A 9,323-nucleotide genomic window follows, 5' to 3' on the forward strand; every position below is an offset into this window, starting at 1 on the left:
CCTCCCGACTCGTGAAGGAGCCTTTTTAAAGGCTACGGATCGGGTGCCGGGGAGTGGCGTGGTACTTTGAGTCTATCGCTTCCCCTGCCGAGTGCAGCCGCATGCCATTCGTCGGAGAGCGCTGGCTTCTTCCATTTGAAATTCGGACATTTAACAAAAACCCGTGAGTAATTGGGTAACCGGGTACAAAAGGAGAAAAAAAAAAGGAATTTTTTTTTTTCGAATTCGGCACGAGCGGGGGGGATCTAAAAAGGAAGTCAGTCCCCTCCCTGATTGTAAACATGCTAAAACAAGGACTGAGAAACCAAGATCAATTCAGAAGTTTATTCCTGACTAAAAATACCAAATTCCACGATGGAATCATTACAAGAATTGTGCTGGAGGAGAGTCGAGGGTGAGAGGGAAAAGGCAACCCCCCCCCCCCTGGGAACCGGGGCGATTCAGAGAACCTGGCGGAGAGAGATGGAGAGTTTGACAGCTGTCAAAGTAGCTGTCAAATCTTGAGAATATAAAGAGGACTTTGCTACAAGTATTTTGCTGGTTAAATTTTGATACAATTGGATATAAATATGGATACAAAATGTCGGGTGGAAAAAGAAACAACAACTTGACTTTTGGATGAGAGGACACAAAGTTATTGCAATCCCTCTAGAGGGGCTTTGGGACATTACAAGTGGCGTATGTGGAAAACTACTCTGGGATGTGTACTACTGGTCTTAGCTCCTGGGAAAGTAGCAAAACTGAAATATTGTTTTGTCTACAGAGGTGACAACACAATAGAATTTTTCTATTTAAGTAAGCTCCTGAATAACAAACCTCTGTAGAGATACTAGATTTCAGAATAAGAATGGTTTTGCAGCTGAACAAGACAGAAACCTGAGAAAGTAAGAAGGTAAGAAACAAAAGAGTAAAGGACCAACTACGCCACGGCAAGAACAATAGGAGGAGCAACAATGACCAAGGGAAATTAAAGACCTCGATTAGACTGGATTTTTGAAATTAAACATTATCAAAACAAGTAAATTTAAAGGAAACCGGCAAGATGGATTGAGGAAAATTTGGCTGTGGACTTGAGACCTCCAGGCCGACAACATACAGACTGATGGACATAGGGAATCTAAACTGGGGAAGGGAGGGGGAATTCCAGAATCCAAAGGCTATGTAATCAGCTTCTGGAACCTTCTTCTATTTTCTATCTTTTATTTTTTATTTTCTTTATATAACTTTGGTATTTTGATTTAATATGTTTTGAAAAAAAAAAAGGGGGGGGGAATTCGTGGAAGGAAACGGGGTAGATTTTGGGGAAAAAAAAATCTTTGTTCTATTTTGTTAAAGGTGAGGAGTGATGTTAAGATTGCAACTTAAATTGGCTCTTAGGCATAACATATTAGGTTAAATTGGGAATGAGAACTTGTGGAACCAACGTAGGGAAAGGGGAATACAGTCGGGAGGGGAAGGAGGGAGTCCCAGAAAGAAGGTTATGAAAATAAGGGTTTAAAATTGGTCTCTTTTCTTTCTTTCTTTTCTTTATCTTTTCTATCTTCTTTATTCTGTTATTATTGGAAATTTTAATAAATATGATTATAAAAAAAAAAACTGCCACAACTAGTAACTACCAATAGACTAATCCTCCGTTCATTTTGCTCATGCTTAAGTAAACCGCTTGTCAAAGAGCGAGCCGGCAATAAATCACACCGTCCAAAGTTGCAGTTAACATTTTATTAGTAAAAACACAGTCTTCACAGACTTGGCTGGATGTCAGACCTAATGAGCACAGCAGCTCATCCCATGAATCAGTCGCCGAAACTGAATCAGTCTCCGATTCCCCACAGCCGTCTAAGTCCCCTCCTGTCCAGAGCTTTCCCCAAGCAATCGGAGACTGTGCCTGCGTTCAGCCAGCCTATCCTCCGCCCTTTTCATGCCTCTTCTGGTTCCCCCAATCCTGACTTTTCTCTGCCTCTTGGTCTCCCTCCTAGAATCATAGAATCACAGAATCATAGAGTTGGAAGAGACCACAAGGGCCATCGAGTCCAACCCCCTGCCAAGCAGGAAATACCATCAGAGCACTCCTGACATATGGTTGTCAAGCCTCTGCTTAAAGACCTCCAAAGAAGGAGACTCCACCACACTCCTTGGCAGCAAATTCCACTGTCGAACAGCTCTTACTGTCAGGAAGTTCTTCCTAATGTTTAGGTGGAATCTTCTTTCTTGTAGTTTGGATCCATTGCTCCGTGTCCGCTTCTCTGGAGCAGCAGAAAACAACCTTTCTCCCTCCTCTATGTGACATCCTTTTATATATTTGAACATGGCTATCATATCACCCCTTAACCTCCTCTTCTCCAGGCTAAACATGCCCAGCTCCCTTAGCCGTTCCTCATAAGGCATCGTTTCCAGGCCTTTGACCATTTTGGTTGCCCTCCTCTGGACACGTTCCAGTTTGTCAGTGTCCTTCTTGAACTGTGGTGCCCAGAACTGGACACAGTACTCCAGGTGAGGTCTGACCAGAGCAGAATACAGTGGCACTATTACTTCCCTTGATCTAGATGCTATACTCCTATTGATGCAGCCCAGAATTGCATTGGCTTTTTTAGCTGCCGCGTCACACTGTTGGCTCATGTCAAGTTTGTGGTCAACCAAGACTCCTAGATCCTTTTCACATGTACTGCTCTCAAGCCAGGTGTCCCCCATCTTGTATCCTCTTCTGCTTCATCTTCCACCTCTGATTCTGAACTTCTCTCTGCCACAGACTCCCCCCGCTCACTAAGCCCTGTTACCTCTTCAGCTTCTGGCACCTCCTCTTCTCCCTCTGAGTACTCATTGTCCCACCACCAAACTCGGGCTCTGAGCCTTCTTCCCTTGGTGGTTCCCCAGCTGGTTCCTCCCACTGTTCCTCTGCGTCCAACCAGCCCAGTCCATCGCTGCCAATGACACATTTCCTAATGACACATATCTTTAAAGGGCGGGAGCCAGGAGGCACCCAACACTTTTGCATTAGCAATTCCACGAAACCTGGCCAAGCAGAGGGATGCAATTGGGCAGCTGTTCCGTCTTCGCTGCCATCAGCCACATTCAAGGGAACGTAGCACACGACAATCTTCTTAATTATGCTCCAGCTTGCTGAACACACATTTTGTTTTCTGGCAGGAAGTGAGAAAGTCTTTGGCTGGGCTTTTGACGGTAGAAATTTCAAGACGCCACTCAGTTGTATTAGGGTGAGCCATTAATGGATTATAATAAGTTGCATCTGCTAAAATTATCTTCTGTGACTGGAACGGCTCAGTCTTAGTGCTTTGCTGTAAGGTAAAGGTAAAGGTAAAGGACCCCTGGATGGTTAAGTCCAGTCAAAGGTGACTATAGGGTTTCAGCACTCATCTTGCTTTCAGGCCTAGGGAGCCGGTGTTTGTCCACAGACAGCTTTCTGGGTCATGTGGCCTGCAGGACTAAACCGCTTCTGGCGCAACGGAACACCGTGACAGAAACCAGAGCGCACGGAAATGCTGTTTACCTTCCTGCCGCAGCAGTACCTATTTATCTACTTGCACTGGTGTGCTTTCTAACTGCTAAGTTGGCAGGAGCTGGGACAGAGCTGCTCTAGTTTTGCCAGAAACGGCTTAGTCATGCTGGCCACATGATCCAGAAGCTGTCTGCGGACAAACACGGTCTATAGAGCGAGATGAGCGTGCAACTCCAGCGTCATCCACAACTGGACTTAACAGTCAGGGGTCCCTTTACCTTTATATATATATGTGTGTGTGTGTGTGTGTGTGTGTGTGTGTGTGTGTATCTGTATCTATATATCTGCATCCTATATGTACATGTTCTCTCTCTCTCTCTCTCTCTCTCTCACACACACACACACACACACGCGCGCACACGAGTCTTACCTTTGTTTTTGAACAGCTTAGTTCTCAAACGTTTTGGCTCCTGAATGCTGCAAACCTGGAAGTGAATGTTCTGGTTTGTGAACTATTTTTGGAAGCCGAATGTCTGACGCGGCTTCTGCGGCTTCTGATTGGCTGCAGGAGCTTCCTGCAGCCAATCACAAGCCGCGCTTTGGTTTCAGAAAGCTTTGGAAGTCAAATGGACTTCTGGAACGGATTCCATTCGACTTCCAAGGTACAACTCTCTCTCTCTCTCTCTCTCTCTGTGTGTGTGTGTGTGTGTGTGTGATTTTCTTTTTTGCATGAGACAACTTAATCCCCTGGATGGAGAATTTGAAGGGCATCCTTTTGGTCAAATTGCCAGCTGCACATTCCTCCAGAAAGCATTTCTTCATTTCATGCTGTTTGATTCCAGAACGGCATTAAGATCCGCCGAGGTGGAAAGACAGATGTTGTTTCACCTGGAGAGTGCGGTCCTGCTGGGAAACAGATGACTTTTGATGTTTCCCAAGCGGCAAACATATGCAGTTCCTCTTTTTTTAAAGGGAACCATATGGACACAACATTTCAAGTCAGGGAAGTTCCTCGCATCTTCCTTCAGGATAACACAGTCCCTTAAGGCTACCCAAAAAACCACATTTTGTTATTACTGCTGTTTAAAAAAAATGTACCGGTAACTAGATTGCTCCACTTCCCAGCTAAAGCTGAGCGCAGTTGTTTGATTTGCCTTTCAAACATTTACCTTTCTTGGATGCTATCCCAGAACAGCAACTGCCTTAGAGACATATTCAGAAATAGCTGTGTTACGGTGCCAGCTTCTGTCAAAGGAAACACAACATTAGCTAAGTCCAGAGATCTCCAAGGCTGTGTCCCAGAGGTCCCCAAACAGAAGATCCCCAGAAGTCTCTGTTTTCAGAATTATCCTCGTTTTAGCCGCTTCCATTGTTTTCTGCTCTAAAACCTGAGTCAGAAGAACAGCTGTTTTGCTAAGGATGCCCTCAGATGAGTATTTGGACCATTCACCCCCTTGAAACCATCTCTCCTCACTTACAGGAGGCTTCACCCAAAGTCATCCTCCAATGGCACCAGATAGCCAGGCCAGCACAACTGAATCCCTCCCTTTCCCCTTTGGTTCTGGAAAACTTGGTTCATTATTCACGTTTGATGGGAATGCCCTCACGTTAAAAACTTTTGGAACCGAGCATTCTCTATTATATCTGTCATTACAAGCCAACTATCAGGGACTTCTCTTCCCAGAGCTGTGGCGTTAACATATATGAGAGAGTGCTGGATGGGAAATAGTTAAATAGGTTGCACAGACAGGACCCAGGGGGGTGGAGTCAGTGGGTCTATAAAACTAGTTCTGGGAGGAGTTCGTTGGGAGTTGGTGGTGGGCAGTTGGTTGGTTTTAGTGGGTTGGCTGGTTGGGAGAGGCAGTTGGGAACAGAGAGACAGGGCAGTGGGTTCTTGAGTGTGGGGAGGTAGAAGAGATAGAGGAAAATAAGACTAAGAAAGTAAAGAGCAACAACGTTTGGAACGCTGTAAAAGTTTTGTTTGTGTCTGAAATAAAATACACTCTTCTTTATTAATTGAAAAGCTGACTGAGACTGAAGTGATTTTACCAGGGAAGACCTGGTTGGTGGCAGCGGATTAGTGGTGTATGGGTCAATAGTCCGTGAGACGACCGGGGGCTCCGTACAAATGCCACAAGAGCGACCAGGCTGCTCCTGAGTCTCCTTGGAGTAGACGGAAGAGTAGAGTACAGGCGCAATGCCGGCCCAGCAGGAGGTGGAGCAACCGGTGGAGGATATCCTGCTGGTGTCGACAGCGTCATCCAGTCGGTTCAACTGTCTCATCGGCTCGGACTGAGCTACTGTGTAAATAATAAATCTAAGAGTAATAAACCTGCCAACTTGCTGTGTCTTGGTGTGAGAGAGACATCGCAAACCTGACACCAACCTCTTTCTCCAAATCCTGCCTTAGCCCTACTATCTTTGGACATAGACTTGGGCTCTACCCTGCCCCACAGAGAACTGGTAGGCTTCTTACTGACTGTGGCACAAGTAGAGCCAGACTGAAATACCCTTGGACACATGGAAAATAATATCTGGGATACAGCAATTTCTGAGCATCTCACCGGACACCAGTTAAGGGCAAAACGAATAGAGACAGCTTCCAAGAAACATGAACCCCTTTCTTTAACTAGGTTAATGGCCCAAATCAAGACCTTGATATACCAACCACTCACTATTCTTGGTGGATAAGGGGTAAAGGGACCCCTGACTGTTAGGTCCAGTCGTGACCGACTCTGGGGTTGCGGCGCTCATCTCGCTTTATTGGCTGAGGGAGCCGGCGTACAGCTTCCGGGTCATGTGGTCAGCATGACTAAGCCGCTTCTGGCGAACCAGAGCAGCACATGGAAATGCCGTTTACCTTCCCGCCAGAGTGGTACCTATTTATCTACTTGCACTTTGACGTGCTTTCAAACTGCTAGGTTGGCAGGAGCAGGGACCGAGCAATGGGAACTCACCCCGTCACAGGGATTCGAACCGCTGACCTTCTGATCGGCAAGTCCTAGGCTCTGTGGTTTAGACCACAGCACCACCCGCGTGCCCATTCTTGGTGGATAGTTTATGTTAATTAATATGTTCGAACCCTGCATGTGTAAGTTTATGTCTAAACTCAACAGATAGAAAAAAATCCAGATGTATGTGTTTAATAGTCCAATAAATATTTGCTTTTAAAAATGATGCCCTCAAACATCTGTGTGCTTCTCCGCTCCCTGCATTTAGCCATTGTGCTTCAATGGAGCCTGCAGCTTTGGAGACACTGTACCTGTGAGTATCTCTTGTTGGACAGCAATCAGTAGTGGAAGGCTGCTGCATCCATGTCTTGTTTGAGGACATCCTGGAGGCCTTGGGCCAACCCTCCCATTAGGCAGAGTTCAGATGGCGGCCTCAGGCAGCAGGGGCTGGAGAAACAGGGCTGGGCTGGCTACTTAAAAAAACAGAATAGGGAACTATATAGATCATCAGGGTGGAGGCAGGGACAGATTAAGACCTTTAGAGACCCCACGCACTGAAAAGATTAGGGTGCCCCCAATACGTCATTCAAAATAGAATCAATGCTAAACCATAAAATAAAGCTTAATTTATTTCAAAATGACACATGGAGGATGCATACCGAAATTAAAAAAGCTTCTTTCTAGATTTTCTGATTGCAGAATTCTGGATAAGTTCATTGAAGCTGACTCAACAAAACACATTAGGGAAAGTGAGTCAAATTCGTCCTGAAATATTGTTGTGTTCCGTGGGTTCCCCTCCCAATTCTTTTCAGCTGAGGAAAAAAGCTTTCTTTGGAGCAGTTAGTAATCACCAGCGTCAGAAAAACACATAGTGCAAGCTCCGTGTTCGGAAACGCACCATGTATTCTGTCTTTCACTATGGTGTCATGAAGGGCAACGTGACTGAATTTCATTTTTCTCGTTTAACTTTGCACGCCCATAACAATGGAACTGCCGCAGTTCTACAAAGAGATTTGTGTTCAAGTCAAAAGGGTATGAGTCAATTGGTTTGGAATCATAGAACTCTAGGTTTGGAAGGGACCAAAAGCCCAACACCCTCTGTAATCTAGTCCAACCCCCTGTAATGCAAGAATCTTTTGCCCAACGTGGGGCTCGAACTCCCATCTCTGAGATTAAGAGTTCCGTGCTCTGCTGACTGAGCCATCTAGGAGTGCAAGGCTTTGGGGGTCCTTCTGTACATTCTTCCCCCTCTGTCTTTGGTGAACATCAGAAAACCTGCTTCATCAGGCCAATGGCCCATCTAGTCCCACATCCTTGTTCTCACAGTGGCCGACCAGATGCCTCTTTTGGGAAACCAGCAAGCAGGATTTGAGCACTAGAGTCCTCTCCCCTCCCATGTTTTCCAGCAACTGACATCCAGAAACATTGCTTTTTCCAGCTGCAGAGGCCATTGTGGCTAGAAGCCATTGATTGTCAGGGATGTGGCTGAATCGAACGCCCAGGAAGAGTCAGACTCAGGAGATGAGGGATTGCCAGTACAAAGAGAGACAGAGCCCAACTCTGGAGAAGAAAGATCGCAGACAGAGCAGGAAGGGGTGGGCTTGGCCTCTCCCTTCACCAAGAGTTCCCTGAATCAGCTAGAGCAGCAAACACAGACAGCTCACAAGAAGGGGGAGGGGGAGAGCTAGACGGCAGTGAGAGAGTTGCTATGCAACCAGCAGAGAAACAGTGTGCTGAGAGTTCTTCTTTTGAGAGTGGTGGGGAATTCCACCCGCCTTCTCCCCGAACCCGGAGAGCTGAAAGGGTTAAAATGCAGCAGAAGTGCAAAAGAGGAAGGACTGGACTTTGGTGCCCTTCTTGTTGTGACAGGGGCGGAGACTCAGAGTGACCAACTCGTTTCAAAGAGCAGCAGGCTGGGAGCCGCGCTCTGAATGCAATTTATAAATAAATGTACCATAAAACTGCCGGAGAGTCGTTAATTCTTATCAAGGCTTGCTTGCCTGTCTGAGATCATTACATTGATTGCCCTTTTCTCCTCCATGATTTTTTCCAATTCTTTTTTAAAGCCATCCAAGTTGGTGGCGGTCGCTGCCTCCTGAAAGAGCGAGCAACCAACACTGTTTGCACCTTAGTTTCCAAGGGCCGGTCTGAAGATCTTCATCTGCTGGCAGAAGGATAAGAAAAATGGAGCCAGTCTAACTTCTTTCGGGAAGGAATTCCACAAAATGGGAGCAACCATAGAGAAGGCTGTCTCTCTTCTGCCATTGCCAATCGTGCTTCTGATGCAAAGACTCCTATCCATTGCTCCACCTGCTTTTGCCTCTAGCCGTACCCACTTTTGCTTCTGGCCTCATCCACTGCTGGCATGTGGCCCCCGAAAGGTTGACCATGAAGGAATGCGGTCCTTGGCTCCCCACCCATTAGGTACACTGTTACATGTTCCTCCTCTCAATACTATCCTCTTGAGCTCAAAGCACATCGCGCTCAACCAGTGAGCAATTACCTTTCCCATCATTTTTGTGTCACTGCTTTGCAGGGCTGGGCGATATTTTAATATATCATCCCAAACCGGCTTGAAGTCCATATCGTGATATCGGTTTCATAATTTTTGACCTGGCGATATATCACGAACCATGGTGTGTGTGCACACGGCACGTGTGCTATGCAAAAATTACAATTTGGGAAAGACCATGAAGCCAGCCAATGCCTCTACATCGCTTCATCCTTCTTTGAGACATTGTGATGTATCAGTATATCGCAGTGTTTAGCTGGGGATATGTCACAGTGTTGAAAACCAGATATTGCCCAGCCCCTCTGCTTTGTCACTTTATTTTTTTGTACTCTGCTACTCCATGAAGTCGTGAGCTGCTCCTTTCCCAGCGTCGATGGGAGCCAGAAGATGATCAGCCACAATTCTG

Source organism: Podarcis pityusensis (assembly GCF_964106645.2).
Source record: "Podarcis pityusensis genome assembly, chromosome: 9".
In the NCBI taxonomy this organism is placed as follows: domain Eukaryota; kingdom Metazoa; phylum Chordata; class Lepidosauria; order Squamata; family Lacertidae; genus Podarcis; species Podarcis pityusensis.